Below are 25,798 nucleotides of genomic sequence, written 5' to 3'. Positions count from 1 at the left end.
GTACGTCGGGTCTGGAGAGTTCCGGTCCTTTCTCTTTCCAGTGCTCAAGATCTTCTTTTTTACTTCTTCAGCGACGGATTCATCGTCGGTTTCGGCTCCGGTGTCTCTCGCTTCTTCAATTGCCACAACAGTTTGGCTGTTTTTTTTGGGTGAGGGATGCCGTAGGTTCTCCAACCATCGATTATCGAGGTCGAGAAAACGCGTCATAGCAGTTGCAACACTACTCGTTTTTGTCTTAATCTCCATGTGAATGTTAGATTTCGACTTAATCATCTTGTGAAGGTCAGTAAGAAGTGTTTCGAGGCGTTTCAGTGCCTCCATCCTTTGATTTTCCACGTTCTTTTTTATACTCCCAGTAGCATTTCTTGACAGCGAAGCCATGGGGTCCACTACGCTGTCCAAACGGTCGCATGATGACGACGACTTCGGGCCCGTTCGCAAACCCTCGGCCGCCGGTACTGAGGTATCCCTCCTCTGTACTGTAAACGATTCTACTTTATTGTTCTCCATACTCATTGACGTTCTTCCGCTTTGCATGGTCAGGTGGAGTGACCAACCCTACCTACATGTAGGGGAGTTTTGTACACGGGAGCTATTTTATTTCACTCCTACCCTATGTTCCTAACCGCTAAGCAGGCTTTGCGAGCCAAGAACAGGGAGGGCATTCTCCAATCCACACGTGGAGACGCGCCCGGTAGCAGTTTCTCCTCAGCCCCGAGTCATGTGTAAAATGTGTTTATTGAGATGTGTTACTATTATCAAGAAGCGATAAGAGCCTCCGTGGCGCAATTGGCTAGGGCGTTCGGCTGTTAACCGAAAGGTTGTTGGTTCGAGCCCACCCGGGGGAGTAAAGTAGTTATTATTTATACTCTAGAATATTCAACGCATATTGTTTATACCCCAATAGTATTTGATGATTATATCATTCATCATATATGTAGTTTACACGAGCACGGACATTTCTTTAAATTCGAGCACATATTATTTACTACAGTATTGTATAGTGGATCGAGAACATATTATTTACAACAATGTTGTACATTGGTTCCAACACAAACATGCACTGGATAAAACCCGTGGCTTGTTAGTCTAGGGTTATGATTTTGGCTTAGATATTAAACGTAAGTGGCAAAACATGTGTAAATGTGTTTATTGAGTAGAACCCGTGGCATGTTGTACATTGGATGCAACACAAATACGCAGTGGGTACAACCCGTGGCTCGTTGGTCTAGGGGTATGATTCCCGCTTCGGGTGCGGGAGGTGCCGGGTTCAAATCCCGGACGAGAACATATTATTTACAACAATGTTGTACATTGGTTCCAACACACACATGCACTGGATAAAACTCGTGGCTTGTTGGTCTAGGGTTATGATTTCCGCTTATCAAATCATGTGTAAAATGTGTTTATTGAGTAGAACCCGTGGCATGTTGTACATTGGATGCAACACAAATACGCAGTGTATGATTCCCGCTTTGGGTGCGGGAGGTCCCGGGTTCAAATCCCGGACGAGCCCTGACATTTCTTTAAATTAGAGTGCCTATTATTTACTACAATGTTGTACATTGGATCAAACACAAACACGCACTAGGTAGAATACTTCGCTCGTTGGTCTAGGGGTATGATTTTCGCTTAGGGTGCGGGAGGTCCCGGATATCTTTAAATTCGAGTACATATTATTTACTACAATATTGTATATTGGATCGAAAATATATTATTCACTACAATGTTGTACAGTGTATCCAACACAAACACGCACTGGGTGAAACCGGCGGCTCGTTGGTCTACATATTATTTACTACAATAATGTATATTGGATCGAGAACGTATTATTTACTACAATGTTGTACATTGGATGCAACACAAACACGCACTGGATAGAACCCGTGGCTAGTTGGTCTAGGGGTATGATTTTGGCTTAGATAATAAATGTAAGTGGCAAAACATGTGTAAAATGTGTTTATTGAGTATACCACGTGGCTCGTTGGTCTAGGGGTATGATTTCCGCTTAGGGTGCGGGAGGTTTCGGGTTCAAATCCCGGACGAGCCCGGGCATTTCTTTAAATACGAGCGCATATTATTTACTACAATAATGTATATTGGATCTAGAATGTTATTTACTATAATGTTGTACATTGGATGGAACACAAACACGCACTGGGTAGAACATGTGGTTCGTTGGTCTAGGGGTATGATTCCCGCTTTGGGTAGGGGAGGTCCCGGGTTCAAATCTTGGACGAGCGCGGGCATTTCTTTCAATTCGAGCGCATATTATTTATTACATGGGGGTACAGCGTTTCAGAAGCTGTCCCTCAAACCGAAAGTAGACTTTGTATAGTTTGTATAGTTTATAGGAGTGAAGTATATGTTAACTATTTGTGTGTGAAGTGAATCGGGCCCGATGTATGGACAGGTATTGGGCACTGGTTGCGCCGTGGGTTACAGATTAGTGTAGTTTAATGGGTATAAGAATAATTGTTCTAAATACCCATTATTGTTCAATAATTATAATTATTGTTTATGCTATATATAATTTACTCCTACTATTATCAAGAAGCGATAAGGGCCTCCGTGGCGCGATTGGCTAGCGCGTTCGGCTGTTAACCGAAAGGTTGGTGGTTCGAGCCCACCCGGGGGCGTAAAGAAGTTATTATTTATACTCTGGAATATTCAATGCATATTGTTTTTACCCAATAGTATTTGATGATTATATTATTCATCATATATGTAGTTTACACGAGCCCGGACATTTCTTTAAATTCGAGCACATATTATTTACTACAGTATTGAATATTGGATCGAGAACATATTATTTACAACAATGTTGTACATTGGTTCCAACACAAACATACACTGGATAAAACCCGTGGCTTGTTGGTCTAGGGTAATAATTTCGGCTTAGATATTAAATGTAAGTGGCAAATCATGTGTAAAATGTGTTTATTGAGTAGAACCCGTAGCATGTTGTACATTGGATGCAACACAAATACGCAGTGGGTACAACTCGTGGCTCGTTGGTCTAGGGGTATGATTCCCGCTTTGGGTGCGGGAGGTCCCGGGTTCAAATCCCGGACGAGCCCTGACATTTCTTTGAATTCGAGTGCTTATTATTTACTACAATGTTGTACATTGGATGCAACACAAACACGCACTGGGTAGAACCCGTGGCTAGTTGGTCTAGGGGTATGATTCCCGCTTTGGGTGCGGAAGGTCCCGGGTTCAAATCACGGACGAGCCCTGGCATTTCTTTGAATTCGAGTGCCTATTATTTACTACAAAGTTGTACATTGGATCCAACACAAACACGCACTGGATAGAACCCGTGGCTTGTTGGTATAGAGGTTTATTGAGTAGACCGCGTGGCTCGCTGGTCTTGGGGTATAATTCCCGCTTAGGGTGCGAGAGGTCCCTATAAATTCGAGCACGTACTATTTACTACAATGTTGTACATTGGATGCAACACAAACACGCAATGGGCAAATCATGTGTAAAATGTGTTTATTGAGATGTGTTACTATTATCGAGAAGCGATTAGAGCCTCCGTGGCGCAATTGGCTAGGGCGTTCGGCTGTTAACCGAAAGGTTGTTGGTTCGAGCCCACCCGGGGGCGTAAAGTAGTTATTATTTATACTCTGGAATATTCAACGCATATTGTTTATACCCCAATAGTATTTGATGATTATATCATTCATCATATATGTAGTTTACACGAGCACGGACATTTCTTTAAATTCGAGCACATATTATTTACTACAGTATTGTATAGTGGATCGAGAACATATTATTTACAACAATGTTGTATATTGGTTCCAACACAAACATGCACTGGATAAAACCCGTGGCTTGTTAGTCTAGGGTTATGATTTCGGCTTAGATATTAAACGTAAGTGGCAAAACATGTGTAAATGTGTTTATTGAGTAGAACCCTTGGCATGTTGTACATTGGATGCAACACAAATACGCAGTGGGTACAACCCGTGGCTCGTTGGTCTAGGGGTATGATTCCCGCTTCGGGTGCGGGAGGTGCCGGGTTCAAATCCCGGACGAGAACATATTATTTACAACAATGTTGTACATTGGTTCCAACACACACATGCACTGGATAAAACTCGTGGCTTGTTGGTCTAGGGTTATGATTTCCGCTTATCAAATCATGTGTAAAATGTGTTTATTGAGTAGAACCCGTGGCATGTTGTACATTGGATGCAACACAAATACGCAGTGTATGATTTTCGCTTTGGGTGCGGGAGCTCCCGGGTTCAAATCCCGTACGAGCCCGGACATTTCTTCAAATCGAGTACCTATTATTTACTACAATTTTTTATATAGGATCGTTGGTCTAGGGGTATGATATCTGCTTAAGGTGCGGGATGTCCCGGGTTCAACTCCCAGGCGAGTCCGGACATTTCTTTAAATTCGAGTACATATTATTTACTACAATATTGTATATTGGATCGAAAATATATTATTTACTACAATGTTGTATATTGTATCCAACACAAACACGCACTGGGTGAAACCGGCGGCTCGTTGGTCTTGGGGTATGATTTCAGTTTTGGGTGCGGGAGGTCCCGGGTTTAAATCCCGGACGAGCTCGGACATTTCTTTAAATTCCAGCACATATTATTTACTACAATAATGTATATTGGATCGAGAACATATTATTTACTACAATGTTGTACATTGAATGCAACACAAACACGCACTGGATAGAACTGTGGCTAGTTGGTCTAGGGGTATGATTTTGGCTTAGATAATAAATGTACGTGGGAAATCATATGTAAAATGTGTTTATTGAGCATATCGCGTGGCTCGTTGGTCTAGGGGTATGATTTCCGCTTAGGGTGCGGGAGGTCCCGGGTTCAAATCCCGGACGAGCCCGAACATTTCTTTAAATTTAAGCACATATTATTTACTACAATAATGTATATTGGATCGAGAATATATTATTTACTATAATGTTGTACATTGAATGCAACACAAACACGCACTGGATAGAACCCGTGGCTAGTTAGTCTAGGGTATGATTTTGGCTTAGATAATAACCGTAAGTGGCAAATCATGTGTAAAATGTGTTTATTGAGTATACCGCGTGGCTCGTTGGTCTAGGGGTATGATTTCCGCTTAGGGTGCGGGAGGTCTCGGGTTCAAATTCCGGACGAACCCGGACTTTTCTTGAAATTCGAGCACATATTATTTACTACAATGTTGAACATTGGATGCAACACAAACACGCACTGGGTAGAGTATGTCGCTCGTTGGTCTAGGGGTATGATTTTCGCTTAGGGTGCGGGAGGTCCCGGATATCTTTAAATTCGAGTACATATTATTTACTACAATATTGTATATTGGATCGAAAATATATTATTCACTACAATGTTGTACAGTGTATCCAACACAAACACGCACTGGGTGAAACCGGCGGCTCGTTGGTCTACATATTATTTACTACAATAATGTATATTGGATCGAGAACATATTATTTACTACAATGTTGTACATTGGATGCAACACAAATACGCAGTGGGTACAACCCGTGGCTCGTTGGTCTAGGGGTATGATTCCCGCTTCGGGTGCGGGAGGTGCCGGGTTCAAATCCCGGACGAGAACATATTATTTACAACAATGTTGTACATTGGTTCCAACACACACATGCACTGGATAAAACTCGTGGCTTGTTGGTCTAGGGTTATGATTTCCGCTTATCAAATCATGTGTAAAATGTGTTTATTGAGTAGAACCCGTGGCATGTTGTACATTGGATGCAACACAAATACGCAGTGTATGATTCCCGCTTTGGGTGCGGGAGGTCCCGGGTTCAAATCCCGGACGAGCCCTGACATTTCTTTAAATTGGAGTGCCTATTATTTACTACAATGTTGTACATTGGATCAAACACAAACACGCACTAGGTAGAATACATCGCTCGTTGGTCTAGGGGTATGATTTTCGCTTTGGGTGCGGGAGGTCCCGGGTTCAAATCCCGTACGAGCCCGGACATTTCTTCAAATCGAGTACCTATTATTTACTACAATTTTTTATATAGGATCGTTGGTCTAGGGGTATGATATCTGCTTAAGGTGCGGGATGTCCCGGGTTCAACTCCCAGGCGAGTCCGGACATTTCTTTAAATTCGAGTACATATTATTTACTACAATATTGTATATTGGATCGAAAATATATTATTTACTACAATGTTGTATATTGTATCCAACACAAACACGCACTGGGTGAAACCGGCGGCTCGTTGGTCTTGGGGTATGATTTCAGTTTTGGGTGCGGGAGGTCCCGGGTTTAAATCCCGGACGAGCTCGGACATTTCTTTAAATTCCAGCACATATTATTTACTACAATAATGTATATTGGATCGAGAACATATTATTTACTACAATGTTGTACATTGAATGCAACACAAACACGCACTGGATAGAACTGTGGCTAGTTGGTCTAGGGGTATGATTTTGGCTTAGATAATAAATGTACGTGGGAAATCATATGTAAAATGTGTTTATTGAGCATATCGCGTGGCTCGTTGGTCTAGGGGTATGATTTCCGCTTAGGGTGCGGGAGGTCCCGGGTTCAAATCCCGGACGAGCCCGAACATTTCTTTAAATTTAAGCACATATTATTTACTACAATAATGTATATTGGATCGAGAATATATTATTTACTATAATGTTGTACATTGAATGCAACACAAACACGCACTGGATAGAACCCGTGGCTAGTTAGTCTAGGGGTATGATTTTGGCTTAGATAATAACCGTAAGTGGCAAATCATGTGTAAAATGTGTTTATTGAGTATACCGCGTGGCTCGTTGGTCTAGGGGTATGATTTCCGCTTAGGGTGCGGGAGGTCTCGGGTTCAAATTCCGGACAAACCCGGACTTTTCTTGAAATTCGAGCACATATTATTTACTACAATGTTGAACATTGGATGCAACACAAACACGCACTGGGTAGAGTATGTCGCTCGTTGGTCTAGGGGTATGATTTTCGCTTAGGGTGCGGGAGGTCCCGGATATCTTTAAATTCGAGTACATATTATTTACTACAATATTGTATATTGGATCGAAAATATATTATTCACTACAATGTTGTACAGTGTATCCAACACAAACACGCACTGGGTGAAACCGGCGGCTCGTTGGTCTACATATTATTTACTACAATAATGTATATTGGATCGAGAACATATTATTTACTACAATGTTGTACATTGGATGCAACACAAATACGCAGTGGGTACAACCCGTGGCTCGTTGGTCTAGGGGTATGATTCCCGCTTCGGGTGCGGGAGGTGCCGGGTTCAAATCCCGGACGAGAACATATTATTTACAACAATGTTGTACATTGGTTCCAACACACACATGCACTGGATAAAACTCGTGGCTTGTTGGTCTAGGGTTATGATTTCCGCTTATCAAATCATGTGTAAAATGTGTTTATTGAGTAGAACCCGTGGCATGTTGTACATTGGATGCAACACAAATACGCAGTGTATGATTCCCGCTTTGGGTGCGGGAGGTCCCGGGTTCAAATCCCGGACGAGCCCTGACATTTCTTTAAATTGGAGTGCCTATTATTTACTACAATGTTGTACATTGGATCAAACACAAACACGCACTAGGTAGAATACATCGCTCGTTGGTCTAGGGGTATGATTTTCGCTTTGGGTGCGGGAGGTCCCGGGTTCAAATCCCGTACGAGCCCGGACATTTGTTCAAATCGAGTACCTATTATTTAATACAATTTTTTATATAGGATCGTTGGTCTAGGGGTATGATATCTGATTAAGGTGCGGGATGTCCCGGGTTCAACTTCCAGGCGAGTCCGGACATTTCTTTAAATTCGAGTACATATTATTTACTACAATATTGTATATTGGATCGAAAATATATTATTTACTACAATGTTGTATATTGTATCCAACACAAACACGCACTGGGTGAAACCGGCGGCTCGTTGGTCTTGGGGTATGATTTCAGTTTTGGGTGCGGGAGGTCCCGGGTTTAAATCCCGGACGAGCTCGGACATTTCTTTAAATTCCAGCACATATTATTTACTACAATAATGTATATTGGATCGAGAACATATTATTTACTACAATGTTGTACATTGAATGCAACACAAACACGCACTGGATAGAACTGTGGCTAGTTGGTCTAGGGGTATGATTTTGGCTTAGATAATAAATGTACGTGGGAAATCATATGTAAAATGTGTTTATTGAGCATATCGCGTGGCTCGTTGGTCTAGGGGTATGATTTCCGCTTAGGGTGCGGGAGGTCCCGGGTTCAAATCCCGGACGAGCCCGAACATTTCTTTAAATTTAAGCACATATTATTTACTACAATAATGTATATTGGATCGAGAATATATTATTTACTATAATGTTGTACATTGAATGCAACACAAACACGCACTGGATAGAACCCGTGGCTAGTTAGTCTAGGGGTATGATTTTGGCTTAGATAATAAACGTAAGTGGCAAATCATGTGTAAAATGTGTTTATTGAGTATACCGCGTGGCTCGTTGGTCTAGGGGTATGATTTCCGCTTAGGGTGCGGGAGGTCTCGGGTTCAAATTCCGGACGAACCCGGACTTTTCTTGAAATTCGAGCACATATTATTTACTACAATGTTGAACATTGGATGCAACACAAACACGCACTGGGTAGAGTATGTCGCTCGTTGGTCTAGGGGTATGATTTTCGCTTAGGGTGCGGGAGGTCCCGGATATCTTTAAATTCGAGTACATATTATTTACTACAATATTGTATATTGGATCGAAAATATATTATTCACTACAATGTTGTACAGTGTATCCAACACAAACACGCACTGGGTGAAACCGGCGGCTCGTTGGTCTACATATTATTTACTACAATAATGTATATTGGATCGAGAACATATTATTTACTACAATGTTGTACATTGGATGCAACACAAACACGCACTGGATAGAACCCGTGGCTAGTTGGTCTAGGGGGTATGATTTTGGCTTAGATAATAAATGTAAGTGGCAAAACATGTGTAAGATGTGTTTATTGAGTATACCACGTGGCTCGTTGGTCTAGGGGTATGATATCCGCTTAGGGTGCGGGAGGTTTCGGGTTCAAATCCCGGACAAGCCCGGGCATTTCTTTAAATACGAGCGCATATTATTTACTACAATAATGTATATTGGATCGAGAATGGTATTTACTATAATGTTGTACATTGGATGCAACACAAACACGCACTGGGTAGAACATGTGGTTCGTTGGTCTAGGGGTATGATTCCCGCTTTGGGTAGGGGAGGTCCCGGGTTCAAATCTTGGACGAGCGCGGGCATTTCTTTCAATTCGAGCGCATATTATTTATTACATGGGGGTACAGCGTTTCAGAAGCTGTCCCTCAAACCGAAAGTAGACTTTGTATAGTTTGTATAGTTTATAGGAGTGAAGTATATGTTAACTATTTGTGTGTGAAGTGAATCGGGCCCGATGTATGGACAGGTATTGGGCACTGGTTGCGCCGTGGGTTACAGATTAGTGTAGTTTAATGGGTATAAGAATAATTGTTTTTTATACCCATTATTGTTCAATAATTATAATTATTGTTTATGCTATATATAATTTACTCCTACTATTATCAAGAAGCGATAAGGGCCTCCGTGGCGCAATTGGCTAGCGCGTTCGGCTGTTAACCGAAAGGTTGGTGGTTCGAGCCCACCCGGGGGCGTAAAGAAGTTATTATTTATACTCTGGAATATTCAATGCATATTGTTTTTACCCAATAGTATTTGATGATTATATTATTCATCATATATGTAGTTTACACGAGCCCGGACATTTCTTTAAATTCGAGCACATATTATTTACTACAGTATTGAATATTGGATCGAGAACATATTATTTACAACAATGTTGTACATTGGTTCCAACACAAACATACACTGGATAAAACCCGTGGCTTGTTGGTCTAGGGTAATAATTTCGGCTTAGATATTAAATGTAAGTGGCAAATCATGTGTAAAATGTGTTTATTGAGTAGAACCCGTAGCATGTTGTACATTGGATGCAACACAAATACGCAGTGGGTACAACTCGTGGCTCGTTGGTCTAGGGGTATGATTCCCGCTTTGGGTGCGGGAGGTCCCGGGTTCAAATCCCGGACGAGCCCTGACATTTCTTTGAATTCGAGTGCTTATTATTTACTACAATGTTGTACATTGGATGCAACACAAACACGCACTGGGTAGAACCCGTGGCTAGTTGGTCTAGGGGTATGATTCCCGCTTTGGGTGCGGAAGGTCCCGGGTTCAAATCACGGACGAGCCCTGGCATTTCTTTGAATTCGAGTGCCTATTATTTACTACAAAGTTGTACATTGGATCCAACACAAACACGCACTGGATAGAACCCGTGGCTTGTTGGTATAGAGGTTTATTGAGTAGACCTCGTGGCTCGCTGGTCTTGGGGTATAATTCCCGCTTAGGGTGCGGGAGGTCCCTATAAATTCGAGCACGTACTATTTACTACAATGTTGTACATTGGATGCAACACAAACACGCAATGGGCAAATCATGTGTAAAATGTGTTTATTGAGATGTGTTACTATTATCAAGAAGCGATTAGAGCCTCCGTGGCGCAATTGGCTAGGGCGTTCGGCTGTTAACCGAAAGGTTGTTGGTTCGAGCCCACCCGGGGGCGTAAAGTAGTTATTATTTATACTCTGGAATATTCAACGCATATTGTTTATACCCCAATAGTATTTGATGATTATATCATTCATCATATATGTAGTTTACACGAGCACGGACATTTCTTTAAATTCGAGCACATATTATTTACTACAGTATTGTATAGTGGATCGAGAACATATTATTTACAACAATGTTGTACATTGGTTCCAACACAAACATGCACTGGATAAAACCCGTGGCTTGTTAGTCTAGGGTTATGATTTCGGCTTAGATATTAAACGTAAGTGGCAAAACATGTGTAAATGTGTTTATTGAGTAGAACCCTTGGCATGTTGTACATTGGATGCAACACAAATACGCAGTGGGTACAACCCGTGGCTCGTTGGTCTAGGGGTATGATACCCGCTTCGGGTGCGGGAGGTGCCGGGTTCAAATCCCGGACGAGAACATATTATTTACAACAATGTTGTACATTGGTTCCAACACACACATGCACTGGATAAAACTCGTGGCTTGTTGGTCTAGGGTTATGATTTCCGCTTATCAAATCATGTGTAAAATGTGTTTATTGAGTAGAACCCGTGGCATGTTGTACATTGGATGCAACACAAATACGCAGTGTATGATTCCCGCTTTGGGTGCGGGAGGTCCCGGGTTCAAATCCCGGACGAGCCCTGACATTTCTTTAAATTGGAGTGCCTATTATTTACTACAATGTTGTACATTGGATCAAACACAAACACGCACTAGGTAGAATACATCGCTCGTTGGTCTAGGGGTATGATTTTCGCTTTGGGTGCGGGAGGTCCCGGGTTCAAATCCCGTACGAGCCCGGACATTTCTTCAAATCGAGTACCTATTATTTACTACAATTTTTTATATAGGATCGTTGGTCTAGGGGTATGATATCTGCTTAAGGTGCGGGATGTCCCGGGTTCAACTCCCAGGCGAGTCCGGACATTTCTTTAAATTCGAGTACATATTATTTACTACAATATTGTATATTGGATCGAAAATATATTATTTACTACAATGTTGTATATTGTATCCAACACAAACACGCACTGGGTGAAACCGGCGGCTCGTTGGTCTTGGGGTATGATTTCAGTTTTGGGTGCGGGAGGTCCCGGGTTTAAATCCCGGACGAGCTCGGACATTTCTTTAAATTCCAGCACATATTATTTACTACAATAATGTATATTGGATCGAGAACATATTATTTACTACAATGTTGTACATTGAATGCAACACAAACACGCACTGGATAGAACTGTGGCTAGTTGGTCTAGGGGTATGATTTTGGCTTAGATAATAAGTGTACGTGGGAAATCATATGTAAAATGTGTTTATTGAGCATATCGCGTGGCTCGTTGGTCTAGGGGTATGATTTCCGCTTAGGGTGCGGGAGGTCCCGGGTTCAAATCCCGGACGAGCCCGAACATTTCTTTAAATTTAAGCACATATTATTTACTACAATAATGTATATTGGATCGAGAATATATTATTTACTATAATGTTGTACATTGAATGCAACACAAACACGCACTGGATAGAACCCGTGGCTAGTTAGTCTAGGGGTATGATTTTGGCTTAGATAATAACCGTAAGTGGCAAATCATGTGTAAAATGTGTTTATTGAGTATACCGCGTGGCTCGTTGGTCTAGGGGTATGATTTCCGCTTAGGGTGCGGGAGGTCTCGGGTTCAAATTCCGGACAAACCCGGACTTTTCTTGAAATTCGAGCACATATTATTTACTACAATGTTGAACATTGGATGCAACACAAACACGCACTGGGTAGAGTATGTCGCTCGTTGGTCTAGGGGTATGATTTTCGCTTAGGGTGCGGGAGGTCCCGGATATCTTTAAATTCGAGTACATATTATTTACTACAATATTGTATATTGGATCGAAAATATATTATTCACTACAATGTTGTACAGTGTATCCAACACAAACACGCACTGGGTGAAACCGGCGGCTCGTTGGTCTACATATTATTTACAACAATAATGTATATTGGATCGAGAACATATTATTTACTACAATGTTGTACATTGGATGCAACACAAATACGCAGTGGGTACAACCCGTGGCTCGTTGGTCTAGGGGTATGATTCCCGCTTCGGGTGCGGGAGGTGCCGGGTTCAAATCCCGGACGAGAACATATTATTTACAACAATGTTGTACATTGGTTCCAACACACACATGCACTGGATAAAACTCGTGGCTTGTTGGTCTAGGGTTATGATTTCCGCTTATCAAATCATGTGTAAAATGTGTTTATTGAGTAGAACCCGTGGCATGTTGTACATTGGATGCAACACAAATACGCAGTGTATGATTCCCGCTTTGGGTGCGGGAGGTCCCGGGTTCAAATCCCGGACGAGCCCTGACATTTCTTTAAATTGGAGTGCCTATTATTTACTACAATGTTGTACATTGGATCAAACACAAACACGCACTAGGTAGAATACATCGCTCGTTGGTCTAGGGGTATGATTTTCGCTTTGGGTGCGGGAGGTCCCGGGTTCAAATCCCGTACGAGCCCGGACATTTGTTCAAATCGAGTACCTATTATTTAATACAATTTTTTATATAGGATCGTTGGTCTAGGGGTATGATATCTGATTAAGGTGCGGGATGTCCCGGGTTCAACTTCCAGGCGAGTCCGGACATTTCTTTAAATTCGAGTACATATTATTTACTACAATATTGTATATTGGATCGAAATATATTATTTACTACAATGTTGTATATTGTATCCAACACAAACACGCACTGGGTGAAACCGGCGGCTCGTTGGTCTTGGGGTATGATTTCAGTTTTGGGTGCGGGAGGTCCCGGGTTTAAATCCCGGACGAGCTCGGACATTTCTTTAAATTCCAGCACATATTATTTACTACAATAATGTATATTGGATCGAGAACATATTATTTACTACAATGTTGTACATTGAATGCAACACAAACACGCACTGGATAGAACTGTGGCTAGTTGGTCTAGGGGTATGATTTTGGCTTAGATAATAAATGTACGTGGGAAATCATATGTAAAATGTGTTTATTGAGCATATCGCGTGGCTCGTTGGTCTAGGGGTATGATTTCCGCTTAGGGTGCGGGAGGTCCCGGGTTCAAATCCCGGACGAGCCCGAACATTTCTTTAAATTTAAGCACATATTATTTACTACAATAATGTATATTGGATCGAGAATATATTATTTACTATAATGTTGTACATTGAATGCAACACAAACACGCACTGGATAGAACCCGTGGCTAGTTAGTCTAGGGTATGATTTTGGCTTAGATAATAACGTAAGTGGCAAATCATGTGTAAAATGTGTTTATTGAGTATACCGCGTGGCTCGTTGGTCTAGGGGTATGATTTCCGCTTAGGGTGCGGAGGTCTCGGGTTCAAATTCCGGACGAACCCGGACTTTTCTTGAATTTCGAGCACATATTATTTACTACAATGTTGAACATTGGATGCAACACAAACACGCACTGGGTAGAGTATGTCGCTCGTTGGTCTAGGGGTATGATTTCCGCTTAGGGTGCGGGAGGTCCCGGATATCTTTAAATTCGAGTACATATTATTTACTACAATATTGTATATTGGATCGAAAATATATTATTCACTACAATGTTGTACAGTGTATCCAACACAAACACGCACTGGGTGAAACCGGCGGCTCGTTGGTCTACATATTATTTACTACAATAATGTATATTGGATCGAGAACATATTATTTACTACAATGTTGTACATTGGATGCAACACAAACACGCACTGGTAGAACCCGTGGCTAGTTGGTCTAGGGGTATGATTTTGGCTTAGATAATAAATGTAAGTGGCAAACAAACATGTGTAAGATGTGTTATTGAGTATACCACGTGGCTCGTTGTCTAGGGGTATGATATCCGCTTAGGGTGCGGGAGGTTCGGTTCAAATCCCGGACAAGCCCGGGCATTTCTTAAATACGAGCGCATATCTATTTACTACAATAATGTATTGGATCGAGAATGGTATTACTATAATGTTGTACATGGGATGCAACACAAAACGCACTGGGTAGAACATGTGGTTCGTTGGTCTAGGGGTATGATTCCCGCTTTGGGTAGGGGAGGTCCCGGGTTCAAATCTTGGACGAGCGCGGGCATTTCTTTCAATTCGAGCGCATATATTATTACATGGGGTACAGCGTTTCAGAAGCTGTCCCTCAAACCGAAAGTAGACTTTGTATAGTTTGTATAGTTTATAGGAGTGAAGTATATGTTAACTATTTGTGTGTGAAGTGAATCGGGCCCGATGTATGGACAGGTATTGGGCACTGGTTGCGCCGTGGTTACAGATTAGTGTATTGTTCAATATTATAATTATTGTTTATGCTATATATAATTTACTCCTACTATTATCAAGAAGCGATAAGGGCCTCCGTGGCGCAATTGGCTAGCGCGTTCGGCTGTTAACGAAAGGTTGGTGGTTCGAGCCCACCGGGGGCGTAAAGAAGTTATTATTTATACTCTGGAATATTCAATGCATATTGTTTTTACCCAATAGTATTTGATGATTATATTATTCATCATATATGTAGTTTACACGAGCCCGGACATTTCTTTAAATTCGAGCACATATTATTTACTACAGTATTGAATATTGGATCGAGAACATATTATTTACAACAATGTTGTACATTGGTTCCAACACAAACATACACTGGATAAAACCCGTGGCTGTTGGTCTAGGGTAATAATTTCGGCTTAGATATAAATGTAGTGGCAAATCATGTTGTAAAATGTTGTTTATGAGTAGACCCGTAGCATGTTGTACATTGGATGCAACACAAATTTATTGAGTAGACCCGTAGCATGTTGTACATTGGATGCAACACAAATACGCAGTGGGTACAACTCGTGGCTCGTTGGTCTAGGGGTATGATTCCGCTTTGGGTGCGGGAGGTTCCGGGTTCAAATCCCGGACGAGCCCTGACATTTCTTTGAATTCGAGTGCTTATTATTTACTACAATGTTGTACATGGATGCAACACAAACACGCACTGGGTAGAACCCGTGGCTAGTTGGTCTAGGGGTATGATTCCCGCTTTGGGTGCGGAAGGTCCCGGGTTCAAATCACGGACGAGCCCTGGCATTTCTTTGAATTCGAGTGCCTATTATTTACTACAAAGTTGTACATTGGATCCAACACAAACACGCACTGGATAGAACCCGTGGCTTGTTGGTATAGAGGTTTATTGAGTAGACCGCGTGGCTCGCTGGTCTTGGGGTATAATTCCCGCTTAGGGTGCGGGAGGTCCCTATAAATTCGAGCACGTACTATTTACTACAATGTTGTACATTGGATGCAACACAAACACGCAATGGGCAAATCATGTGTAAAATGTGTTTATTGAGATGTATTAATTATCAAGAAGCGATTAGAGCCTCCGTGGCGCAATTGGCTAGGGCGTTCGGCTGTTAACCGAAAGGTTGTTGGTTCGAGCCCACCCGGGGGCGCGTAAAGTAGTTATTATTTATACTCTGGAATATTCAACGCATATTGTTTATACCCCAATAGTATTGATGATTATATCATTCATCATATATGTAGTTTACACGAGCACGGACATTTCTTTAAATTCGAGCACATATTATTTACTACAGTATTGTATAGTGGATCGAGAACATATTATTTACCAACAATGTTGTACATGGTTCCAACACAAACATGCACTGGATAAAACCCGTGGCTTGTTAGTCTAGGGTTATGATTTCGGCTTAGATTTAAACGTAAGTGGTAAAACATGTGTAATGTGTTTATTGAGTAGAACCCTTGGCATGTTGTACATTGGATGCAACACAAATACGCAGTGGGTACAACCCTTGGCTCGTTGGTCTAGGGTATGATTCCGCTTCGGGTGCGGGAGGTGCCGGGTTCAAATCCCGGACGAGAACATATTATTTACAACAATGTTGTACATTGGTTCCAACACACACATGCACTGGATAAAACTCGTGGCTTGTTGGTCTAAGGTTTATGATTTCCGCTTATCAAATCATGTGTTAAAATGTGTTTTTTATTGAGTAGAACCCGTGGCATGTTGTACATTGGATGCAACACAAATACGCAGTGTATGATTCCCGCTTTGGGTGGGGGAGGTCCCGGGTTCAAATCCCGGACGAGCCCTGACATTTCTTTAAATTGGGAGTGCCTATTTTACTACAATGTTGTACATGGATCAACACAAACACGCACTAGGTAGAATACATCGCTCGTTGGTCTAGGGTATGATTTTCGCTTTGGGTGCGGGAGGTCCCGGGTTCAAATCCCGGACGAGCCCGGACATTTCTTCAAATCGAGTACCTATTATTTACTACAATTTTTTATATAGGATCGTTGGTCTAGGGGTATGATATCTGCTTAAGGTGCGGGATGTCCCGGGTTCAACTCCCAGGCGAGTCCGGACATTTCTTTAAATTCGAGTACATATTATTTACTACAATATTGTATTGGATCGAAAATATATTATTTACTACAATGTTGTATATTGTATCAACACAAAACACGCACTGGGTGAAACCGGCGGCTCGTTGGTCTTGGGGTATGATTTCAGTTTTGGGTGCGGGAGGTCCCGGGTTTAAATCCCGGACGAGCTCGGACATTTCTTTAAATTGTACATTGAATGCAACACAAAACACGCACTGGATAGAAACTGTGGTAGTTGGTCGCGTGGTTATGATTTTGGCTTAGATTAATAAATGTACGTGGAAACTACATAGTGTAAAATGGTTTATTGAGCATATCGCGTGGCTCGTTGGTCTAGGGGTATGATTTCCGCTTAGGGTGCGGGAGGTCCCGGGTTCAAATCCCGGACGAGCCCGAACATTTCTTTAAATTTAAGCACATATTATTTACTACAATAATGTATATTGGATCGAGAATATATTATTTACTATAATGTTGTACATTGAATGCAACACAAACACGCACTGGATAGAACCCGTGGCTAGTTAGTCTAGGGGTATGATTTTGGCTTAGATAATAAACGTAAGTGGCAAACCATGTGTAAAATGTGTTTATTGAGTGTACCGCGTGGCTCGTTGGTCTAGGGGTATGATTTCCGCTTAGGGTGCGGGAGGTCTCGGGTTCAAATTCCGGACGAACCCCGGACTTTTCTTGAAATTCGAGCACATATTATTTACTACAATGTTGAACATTGGATGCAACACAAACACGCACTGGGTAGAGTATGTCGCTCGTTGGTCTAGGGGTATGATTTTCCGCTTAGGGTGCGGGAGGTCCCGGATATCTTTAAATTCGAGTACATATTATTTACTACAATATTGTATATTGGATCGAAAATATATTATTCACTACAATGTTGTACAGTGTATCCAACACAAACACGCACTGGGTGAAACCGGCGGCTCGTTGGTCTACATATTATTTACTACAATAATGTATATTGGATCGAGAACATATTATTTACTACAATGTTGTACATTGGATGCAACACAAACACGCACTGGATAGAACCCGTGGCTAGTTGGTCTAGGGGTATGATTTTGGCTTAGATAATAAATGTAAGTGGCAAAACATGTGTAAAATGTGTTTATTGAGTATACCACGTGGCTCGTTGGTCTAGGGGTATGATATCCGCTTAGGGTGCGGGAGGTTTCGGGTTCAAATCCCGGACGAGCCCGGGCATTTCTTTAAATACGAGCGCATATTATTTACTACAATAATGTATATTGGATCGAGAATGGTATTTACTATAATGTTGTACATTGGATGCAACACAAACACGCACTGGGTAGAACATGTGGTTCGTTGGTCTAGGGGTATGATTCCCGCTTTGGGTAAGGGAGGTCCCGGGTTCAAATCTTGGACGAGCGCGGGCATTTCTTTCAATTCGAGCGCATATTATTTATTACATGGGGGTACAGCGTTTCAGAAGCTGTCCCTCAAACCGAAAGTAGACTTTGTATAGTTTGTATAGTTTATAGGAGTGAAGTAAATGTTAACTATTTGTGTGTGAAGTGAATCGGGCCCGATGTATGGACAGGTATTATTGAGTAGAACCCGTAGCATGTTGTACATTGGATGCAACACAAATACGCAGTGGGTACAACTCGTGGCTCGTTGGTCTAGGGGTATGATTCCCGCTTTGGGTGCGGGAGGTCCCGGGTTCAAATCCCGGACGAGCCCTGACATTTCTTTGAATTCGAGTGCTTATTATTTACTACAATGTTGTACATTGGATGCAACACAAACACGCACTAGATAGAACCCGTGGCTAGTTGGTCTAGGGGTATGATTTTGGCTTAGATAATAAATGTAAGTGGCAAATCATGTGTAAAATGTGTTTATTGAGTATACCGCGTGGCTCGTTGGTCTAGGGGTATGATTCCCGCTTAGGGTGCGGGAGGTTTCGGGTTCAAATCCCGGACGAGCCCGGACATTTCTTTAAACACGAGCGCATATTATTTACTACAATAATATATATTGGATCAAGAATATGTTATTTACTATAATGTTGTACATTGGATGCTACACAAACACGCACTGGGTAGAACCCGTGGCTAGTTGGTCTAGAAGTAAGATTTTGGCTTAGATAATAAACGTAAGTGGCAACTCATGTGTAAAATGTGTTTATTGAGTATACACTCTGGCTCGTTGGTCTAGGGGTATGATTTCCGCTTAGGGTGCTTGAGGTCCCGGGTTCAAATCCCGGACGAGCCCGGACTTTCCTTTAATTTCGGGCACATATTATTTACTACAATGTCGAACATTGGATGCAACACAAACACGCACTGGGTAGAACATGTGGTTCGTTGGTCTAGGGGTATGATTCCCGCTTTGGGTGGGGAGGTCCCGGGTTCAAATCCTGGACGACCGCGGGCATTTCTTTGAATTCGAGCGCATATTATTTATTACATGAGGGTACAGCGTTTCAGAAGCTGACTCCTACTATTATCAAGAAGCGATAAGGGCCTCCGTGGCGCAGTTGGCTAGCGCGTTCGGCGCATATTATTTACTACAATATTGTATATTGGATCGAGAATGTTATTTACTATAATGTTGTACATTGGATGCAACACAAACACGCACTGGGTAGAACATGTGGTTCGTTGGTCTAGGGGTATGATTCCCGCTTTGGGTAGGAGAGGTCCCGGGTTCAAATCTTGGACGAGCGCGGGCATTTCTTTCAATTCGAGCGCATATTATTTAATACATGGGGGTACAGCGTTTCAGAAGCTGTCCCTCAAACCGAAAGTAGACTTTGTATAGTTTGTATAGTTTATAGGAGTGAAGTAAATGTTAACTATTTGTGTGTGAAGTGAATCGGGCCCGATGTATGGACAGGTATTGGGCACTGGTTGCGCCGTGGGTTACAGATTAGTGTAGTTTAATGGGTATAAGAATAATTGTTTTTTATACCCATTATTGTTCAATAATTATAATTATTGTTTATGCTATATATAATTTACTCCTACTATTATCAAGAAGCGATAAGGGCCTCCGTGGCGCAATTGGCTAGCGCGTTCGGCTGTTAACCGAAAGGTTGGTGGTTCGAGCCCACCCGGGGGCGTAAAGAAGTTATTATTTATACTCTGGAATATTCAATGCATATTGTTTTTACCCAATAGTATTTGATGATTATATTATTCATCATATATGTAGTTTACACGAGCCCGGACATTTCTTTAAATTCGAGCACATATTATTTACTACAGTTTTGAATATTGGATCGAGAACATATTATTTACAACAATGTTGTACATTGGTTCCAACACAAACATACACTGGATAAAACCCGTGGCTTGTTGGTCTAGGGTAATAATTTCGGCTTAGATATTAAATGTAAGTGGCAAATCATGTGTAAAATGTGTTTATTGAGTAGAACCCGTAGCATGTTGTACATTGGATGCAACACAAATACGCAGTGGGTACAACTCGTGGCTCGTTGGTCTAGGGGTATGATTCCCGCTTTGGGTGCGGGAGGTCCCGGGTTCAAATCCCGGACGAGCCCTGACATTTCTTTGAATTCGAGTGCTTATTATTTACTACAATGTTGTACATTGGATGCAACACAAACACGCACTGGATAGAACCCGTGGTTAGTTGGTCTAGGGGTATGATTTTGGCTTAGATAATAAATGTAAGTGGCAAACCATGAGTAAAATGAGGTTTCGGGTTCAAATCCCGGACGAGCCCGGACATTTCTTTAAATACGAGCGCATATTATTTACTACATTAATGTATATTGGATCAAGAATATGTTATTTACTATATAGATGTTGGGTCTATATATAATTTATATTTATAATTAAAAGAACTGAATAACGTGTATATAAGTTTAATTTATAATAACAAAACAAGTATAAAGCATCTCACTGATATAAAGTGTATTTAGGTTAGGTTTAAATTTTCACTCTTACAAGGCTTGATGCACAAGAGGGTGAGATTGCATTTTTCGCATCCCTCGAGCCCACGCAAGTGTTGCACGATGCGCCGTCGCCAACTTGACAGTTTGCGACGTTCTTCACACGCAACGTGTCTATGAAGTTGGTATTGGCGTTTCTGGTTGTTACTCTCGCCGCTAGGTGTAGGGAGACGCCATATCATTCCCCCCAAGATGAAAGTTAGCTATCTGTCAGAATAGAAATAAGGTTAAATGTGTGTTGTCAAATATTGAACGCAACTTTCTTTTTAGCTGTTTTCTTTGTAGGTTCCTTTGATGACTCCCAGGGATGTGTATGAAGTGGTTGAGAAAGTGATTCGTAATCTGCATCTGTTTTATTTATATATGCTGGTTTTAGCCTTTCAACAGCGAAGTTCTTTGCGGCCCCATTAACGCGAAGTTTGTAAATCCTATCAGAAACTCGCTCAAGTATTTCATAGGGTCCTCTGTAAGGTGGTTCCAAGGGCTTTCGTACATGATCTGCTCTGAGGAATACATGTGTGCATGTGCCCATATCTTTCAAAATGAAAATCTTGGATTTGTTGTGGTGGGCTGTTGGAGTTGGTTTCAATGCACACATGATTCGGCGATGATTCTCTAGAAAGACCTGTGGATTCTGTGAGTTATTAGATGTATTGAAAAAATCACCTGGAAGTCTCAGTGTGGTTCCGTAAACCATCTCTGCTGCTGATGTCTTGATGTCTTCCTTGAATGAATTCCGTAGACCAAGTAGTACGTAGGGTAGTGTCTTGATCCACGGTTCAGAAGAACACATCAGTGCAGCTTTTAGGGTTCTGTGCCAACGTTCTACTAATCCATTTGCTTGAGGGTGGTATGCTGTCGTACGTACTTTCTTTGCACCAACTGCCTGTGCCAAGGACTTGAAGAGAGATGACTCAAACTGCGTGCCTTGGTCTGATGTTATTGTAGTTGGTGTACCAAATCTGGAAATCCAGCACGTAAACAATGCCTGCGTGACTGTCTCAGCTGTGATGTCTCTCAGTGGGATGGCTTCCGGCCATCTTGTAAATCTGTCAATAATTGTTAAGCAGTAAGGAAAACCATTAGTATTGGGTAAGGAAATTATGTCAATATGAATATGAGAGAATCTTTCATCAGGAATAGGGATGTGCAAAGGATTGAAATGATTATGTTTATGGATTTTGGACTTTTGACAGGATATGCATTGACGAGTTCAAGTAGCAACATCCTTTCCAATTCCAGGCCAAACATACCGGCTGCGTACCTCCCTGGATGTGGTCCTGATGCTTGGATGAGAAATACCATGGACTACGTCGAATGCAGTTTTGCGGAGGCTCTGTGGGAGATAAGGTTTAACAAAGTTTGACTCAATTATACAATAGATTGGAAAACCATCCAATGTTAATTTATGTAATCTAAGAGAAGTTTCTCCACCAAGCAGCTCCTGCATTTCTGGATCCAAGCTTTGCTCTATACATATTTGTTCAGCTGACAGTCTGGTAGGCATTTCAATAGTGTTAATTCTTGATAATGTATCTGCCACTACATTTTCTTCACTTTTCACATACACAATTTCAGTAGAGAACTGGGATATGTATTCCAATTGCCTACGCTGTCTGTCCGACGCTTTTCAGGTCTCTGCTGAAATGCATATGTGATGGGTTTGTGGTCTGTCTTGATAATGAAATGCCTACCTTCCAGCAGGTATTCAAAATATTTTATGGCCGCAAAGATGCCTAGAAGCTCTCGGTCATATGTTGAATACCTCTGTTCCGTGGATGTGAGCTTTCTGGAGTAGAAACCTATAGGGTGCCATGCACCATTTTCTTCCTGCTCCAGAGTGGCTCCAATGGCTGTTGTTGACGCATCTGTTACTAAACATATATTTGTTGCAGCAGCTGGATAATGAAGTAAAGCGGCGTTTGCAAGAGCATTCTTTACGTCCTCAAAGGCTTGCAGAGATTCTGGGTTCCAAATGACAGGTGTTTTATCCTTCTTGACTGAACTACGTAGGTAACTGTTCAGCGGTGCTTGCAGTTTGGCTGCTTTTGGGACTGATTTCCTGTAATAATTCAGCATTCCCAGAAACCTACGCAGTTCCAGAACTGTTGTTGGCTGTGGGAAGTTCAAAATCTTGTCCACCCGGTCTGTAGCTGGAGAATAGCCTTTCTCACTGAGCTTGTAACCCAGAAAATCTACTTGGGACTTGCCTAGGACGCATTTGTTGGTGTTGATGGTTAGAGAATGTTCTTGCAAACGCTCAAAAACTATCTGCAGGTGGCGATGGTGTTGCTCCATGTTCTCAGACATAACCAGAATATCATCCACATATATAAACACAAAGTCAATGTCTTGGAATATGTGGTTTATGTAGCGCTGGAATGTCTGAGTGGCATTCTTCAGTCCAAAAGGCATGCAGAGGTACTCATATAATCCCCATGGAGTTATGATGGCAGTCTTCTGTATGTCCTCTTCATGCATCGGCACCTGATGATACGCTTTTGCAAGATCTATTGTTGAAAAAATTGTTTTATTGTGCAGGTTTGTAAAAACATCACTGATTAGTGGAGGAGGATATTTGTCTGGTTGCGTGCTTGAATTAAGTTTTCTATAGTCACCACAGAGTCTATAAGATCCATTTTTTGATACCATATGTATTGGACTTGCCCACGGACTGCTTGAAGGTCTCAAAATGCCACTGTTCAGGAGATTTTGTATCTCGGCTTTTGCAGCTGATGCTTTCTCACAAAAATCTTCCTGAACCGGGCAGCGACTGGTGGACCTGTTGTGGGAATCCTGTGTGCGAAAGGAGATGGTTTAATTGTTAGTCTCTGTGGCGTTCTAGTGATTGTTATATATTTGTTTAGTAAGCTCCTGAAAGGTTGGTGTGGGTTAATTGTGGAAATGTTAATGTTCTGGGTCTTCAGCACTTTGCCATCAGAGGCTAAGCCTGTCGTTGAATCAATTAGTCTTTTGCCTTTCAGGTCTATTAGTAGATTGTAGTAGCTTAGCAAGTCTGCACCGATTATGGCTGTTGCCACATCTGCTACTGTGAATTGCCAAGTGAAGGGTCTGCGCAGCGAAAGGTCCAGCTCGAGAGTCCGCTTTCCATAGGTGGATATTCGGCTGGAATTGGCTGCATACAGAACAATCTCTTCCTTGGCACGACCGGTTGCAAACTTGCTAGCTGGAAGAATCGAGAGAACGGAGCCAGAGTCTATAAGAAAATTTATCCGTGTTTTTCTGTCTGTCACACATAGTCGGAGCTCTGGACAGACAGAATTAATATCACCATCATTACTTGCTCCTGGTGTTGATGGTGACTTTAGTTTTCCGGCTTCAGGAGAGTCTTAACCAAACAGGGTTCTATGCATTTGGTAGCCTTCTCTCCAAACCTGCTATGGTAAAAGCATAGCTGTGATTTGGACGGCGTCTTTGATCTCCCTCTCCTGTGCCTGGAGTGACTTCTGGTCCTGCTTCTCTCGTCATGTTCTCTGCTATGTTTTAAATTCTCCACTTCTGTCGTCAAGGCATTTAGTTTCTGCATCATGGCAAGCAGAATTTCTTGGGTGCGGTCACTTCTTGGTTCAGGTGCTCTGCTCGCTGTGGCCATCACCGATGATGGCAGTCCACAAGTATCTACAAGCCTGTCTGCCATCTCGCCAATGGCTTGTAGCCCAATGTTTTTCGATACAAGCAGTAGAGGCCGGATGTGTTGTGGGAGTCTGTCCAACCAAAGTTTATGGATGATATCCTCCGAGATTTCACTCCGAGCCAGGTCAATCATTTCCCGTAGTAGCTGGGATGGCTTTTTGTCACCTAGGACAACGTTTGTTAACAATTTGTCTACTTGCTTTGACCTCGACTCGGATACTCGGTCTAGGATTATGCTCTTCAACGTTGTATTTATTTTCGGTTGGCGGATTTCGCAACACATCGCTTACCAGGTGTAAAGTGGACTGTCCAGAGCACGCAATACCGCCGTGTACTTCGCATGGTCGGATTTGATCCTATCTCCAAGAAACTCTGTCTCAATCAACAGGAACCATAGATCAGGAGCATCTTCCATGAACGGGGTTATTGTATGCCTGCCCACGTTGTAAATTTGTTCCGTTTTTAAATCATTGTTCACTTGGTTGGAGTTGCTCGCACATGGCGTGCGAACTTGAGTTTCGTCAAAACGATGAGCGATCGATTTAGATCTTGTGAGGCTTCAGTGTTTGCGGGTGAAGACATTATTAATGATATAGTATACCTCGCTTGTAGTATCAAGATCAGAATTCAGCCACGTGTTTTCTCAGTCGCGGTCACCAATTATATAGATGTTGGGTCTATATATAATTTATATTTATAATTAAAAGAACTGAATAACGTGTATATAAGTTTAATTTATTATATACACAAAACAAGTATAAAGTATCTCACTGATATAAAGTGTATTTAGGTTAGGTTTATATTTTCACTCTTCCAAGGTTGATGCACAAGAGGGTGAGATTGCATTTTTCGCATCCCTCGAGCCCACGCAAGTGTTGCACGATGCGCCGTCGCAACTTGACAGTTTGCGACGTTCTTCACACGCAACGTGTCTATGAAGTTGGTATTGGCGTTTCTGGTTGTTACTCTCGCCGCTAGGTGTAGGGAGACGCCATAACTATTAATG

At 41.9% G+C, this 25,798-nt stretch overlaps 34 non-coding genes across 34 annotated transcripts; all 34 read left to right on the top strand.

Moving 5' to 3' along the window:
* Positions 1 to 1,218: 1,218 nt before the first annotated feature.
* Trnap-cgg lies at positions 1,219 to 1,290 on the top strand. Its single transcript has one exon. It is a non-coding gene; the product is annotated as a tRNA-Pro (tRNA).
* Positions 1,291 to 1,351: 61 nt separating this feature from the next.
* On the top strand, positions 1,352 to 1,516 carry Trnad-auc. The gene is made up of 2 exons: positions 1,352 to 1,387; positions 1,481 to 1,516. It is a non-coding gene; the product is annotated as a tRNA-Asp (tRNA).
* A 462-nt stretch (positions 1,517 to 1,978) lies between these two features.
* Trnap-agg lies at positions 1,979 to 2,050 on the top strand. Its single transcript has one exon. It is a non-coding gene; the product is annotated as a tRNA-Pro (tRNA).
* Positions 2,051 to 2,565: 515 nt separating this feature from the next.
* On the top strand, positions 2,566 to 2,639 carry Trnan-guu. Its single transcript has one exon. It is a non-coding gene; the product is annotated as a tRNA-Asn (tRNA).
* Positions 2,640 to 3,008: 369 nt separating this feature from the next.
* On the top strand, positions 3,009 to 3,080 carry Trnap-ugg. Its single transcript has one exon. It is a non-coding gene; the product is annotated as a tRNA-Pro (tRNA).
* Positions 3,081 to 3,536: 456 nt separating this feature from the next.
* On the top strand, positions 3,537 to 3,610 carry Trnan-guu. Its single transcript has one exon. It is a non-coding gene; the product is annotated as a tRNA-Asn (tRNA).
* Positions 3,611 to 3,980: 370 nt separating this feature from the next.
* Trnap-cgg lies at positions 3,981 to 4,052 on the top strand. Its single transcript has one exon. It is a non-coding gene; the product is annotated as a tRNA-Pro (tRNA).
* A 757-nt stretch (positions 4,053 to 4,809) lies between these two features.
* Positions 4,810 to 4,881, top strand: Trnap-agg. The gene has a single exon. It is a non-coding gene; the product is annotated as a tRNA-Pro (tRNA).
* Positions 4,882 to 5,539: 658 nt separating this feature from the next.
* On the top strand, positions 5,540 to 5,611 carry Trnap-cgg. The gene has a single exon. It is a non-coding gene; the product is annotated as a tRNA-Pro (tRNA).
* Positions 5,612 to 5,672: 61 nt separating this feature from the next.
* Positions 5,673 to 5,837, top strand: Trnad-auc. The gene is made up of 2 exons: positions 5,673 to 5,708; positions 5,802 to 5,837. It is a non-coding gene; the product is annotated as a tRNA-Asp (tRNA).
* A 689-nt stretch (positions 5,838 to 6,526) lies between these two features.
* On the top strand, positions 6,527 to 6,598 carry Trnap-agg. Its single transcript has one exon. It is a non-coding gene; the product is annotated as a tRNA-Pro (tRNA).
* A 659-nt stretch (positions 6,599 to 7,257) lies between these two features.
* Trnap-cgg lies at positions 7,258 to 7,329 on the top strand. Its single transcript has one exon. It is a non-coding gene; the product is annotated as a tRNA-Pro (tRNA).
* Positions 7,330 to 7,390: 61 nt separating this feature from the next.
* Trnad-auc lies at positions 7,391 to 7,555 on the top strand. Its single transcript has 2 exons — positions 7,391 to 7,426; positions 7,520 to 7,555. It is a non-coding gene; the product is annotated as a tRNA-Asp (tRNA).
* A 689-nt stretch (positions 7,556 to 8,244) lies between these two features.
* On the top strand, positions 8,245 to 8,316 carry Trnap-agg. The gene has a single exon. It is a non-coding gene; the product is annotated as a tRNA-Pro (tRNA).
* A 749-nt stretch (positions 8,317 to 9,065) lies between these two features.
* Trnap-agg lies at positions 9,066 to 9,137 on the top strand. The gene has a single exon. It is a non-coding gene; the product is annotated as a tRNA-Pro (tRNA).
* A 515-nt stretch (positions 9,138 to 9,652) lies between these two features.
* On the top strand, positions 9,653 to 9,726 carry Trnan-guu. Its single transcript has one exon. It is a non-coding gene; the product is annotated as a tRNA-Asn (tRNA).
* A 369-nt stretch (positions 9,727 to 10,095) lies between these two features.
* Positions 10,096 to 10,167, top strand: Trnap-ugg. Its single transcript has one exon. It is a non-coding gene; the product is annotated as a tRNA-Pro (tRNA).
* Positions 10,168 to 10,623: 456 nt separating this feature from the next.
* On the top strand, positions 10,624 to 10,697 carry Trnan-guu. Its single transcript has one exon. It is a non-coding gene; the product is annotated as a tRNA-Asn (tRNA).
* Positions 10,698 to 11,067: 370 nt separating this feature from the next.
* On the top strand, positions 11,068 to 11,139 carry Trnap-cgg. Its single transcript has one exon. It is a non-coding gene; the product is annotated as a tRNA-Pro (tRNA).
* Positions 11,140 to 11,200: 61 nt separating this feature from the next.
* Positions 11,201 to 11,365, top strand: Trnad-auc. Its single transcript has 2 exons — positions 11,201 to 11,236; positions 11,330 to 11,365. It is a non-coding gene; the product is annotated as a tRNA-Asp (tRNA).
* A 689-nt stretch (positions 11,366 to 12,054) lies between these two features.
* Positions 12,055 to 12,126, top strand: Trnap-agg. The gene has a single exon. It is a non-coding gene; the product is annotated as a tRNA-Pro (tRNA).
* Positions 12,127 to 12,785: 659 nt separating this feature from the next.
* Trnap-cgg lies at positions 12,786 to 12,857 on the top strand. Its single transcript has one exon. It is a non-coding gene; the product is annotated as a tRNA-Pro (tRNA).
* Positions 12,858 to 12,918: 61 nt separating this feature from the next.
* Trnad-auc lies at positions 12,919 to 13,083 on the top strand. Its single transcript has 2 exons — positions 12,919 to 12,954; positions 13,048 to 13,083. It is a non-coding gene; the product is annotated as a tRNA-Asp (tRNA).
* A 688-nt stretch (positions 13,084 to 13,771) lies between these two features.
* Trnap-agg lies at positions 13,772 to 13,843 on the top strand. Its single transcript has one exon. It is a non-coding gene; the product is annotated as a tRNA-Pro (tRNA).
* A 1,766-nt stretch (positions 13,844 to 15,609) lies between these two features.
* Positions 15,610 to 15,680, top strand: Trnap-ugg. Its single transcript has one exon. It is a non-coding gene; the product is annotated as a tRNA-Pro (tRNA).
* Positions 15,681 to 16,133: 453 nt separating this feature from the next.
* Positions 16,134 to 16,207, top strand: Trnan-guu. Its single transcript has one exon. It is a non-coding gene; the product is annotated as a tRNA-Asn (tRNA).
* Positions 16,208 to 16,960: 753 nt separating this feature from the next.
* Trnap-ugg lies at positions 16,961 to 17,031 on the top strand. Its single transcript has one exon. It is a non-coding gene; the product is annotated as a tRNA-Pro (tRNA).
* A 468-nt stretch (positions 17,032 to 17,499) lies between these two features.
* Positions 17,500 to 17,571, top strand: Trnap-agg. The gene has a single exon. It is a non-coding gene; the product is annotated as a tRNA-Pro (tRNA).
* Positions 17,572 to 18,321: 750 nt separating this feature from the next.
* Trnap-agg lies at positions 18,322 to 18,393 on the top strand. The gene has a single exon. It is a non-coding gene; the product is annotated as a tRNA-Pro (tRNA).
* Positions 18,394 to 18,827: 434 nt separating this feature from the next.
* Positions 18,828 to 18,899, top strand: Trnap-ugg. The gene has a single exon. It is a non-coding gene; the product is annotated as a tRNA-Pro (tRNA).
* A 176-nt stretch (positions 18,900 to 19,075) lies between these two features.
* Trnap-agg lies at positions 19,076 to 19,147 on the top strand. The gene has a single exon. It is a non-coding gene; the product is annotated as a tRNA-Pro (tRNA).
* Positions 19,148 to 19,361: 214 nt separating this feature from the next.
* On the top strand, positions 19,362 to 19,433 carry Trnap-agg. The gene has a single exon. It is a non-coding gene; the product is annotated as a tRNA-Pro (tRNA).
* Positions 19,434 to 20,209: 776 nt separating this feature from the next.
* On the top strand, positions 20,210 to 20,283 carry Trnan-guu. Its single transcript has one exon. It is a non-coding gene; the product is annotated as a tRNA-Asn (tRNA).
* Positions 20,284 to 20,652: 369 nt separating this feature from the next.
* Positions 20,653 to 20,724, top strand: Trnap-ugg. Its single transcript has one exon. It is a non-coding gene; the product is annotated as a tRNA-Pro (tRNA).
* Positions 20,725 to 25,798: the final 5,074 nt, after the last annotated feature.

The sequence above is a fragment of the Ctenocephalides felis genome, unplaced genomic scaffold, assembly GCF_003426905.1.
Source record: "Ctenocephalides felis isolate EL2017-DRISC unplaced genomic scaffold, ASM342690v1 CF-g0.4_SCAFFOLD_02926, whole genome shotgun sequence".
In the NCBI taxonomy this organism is placed as follows: domain Eukaryota; kingdom Metazoa; phylum Arthropoda; class Insecta; order Siphonaptera; family Pulicidae; genus Ctenocephalides; species Ctenocephalides felis.
The sequence above is the reverse complement of the archived record's forward strand: the minus strand, read 5'-3'. Positions and strand labels throughout refer to the sequence as shown.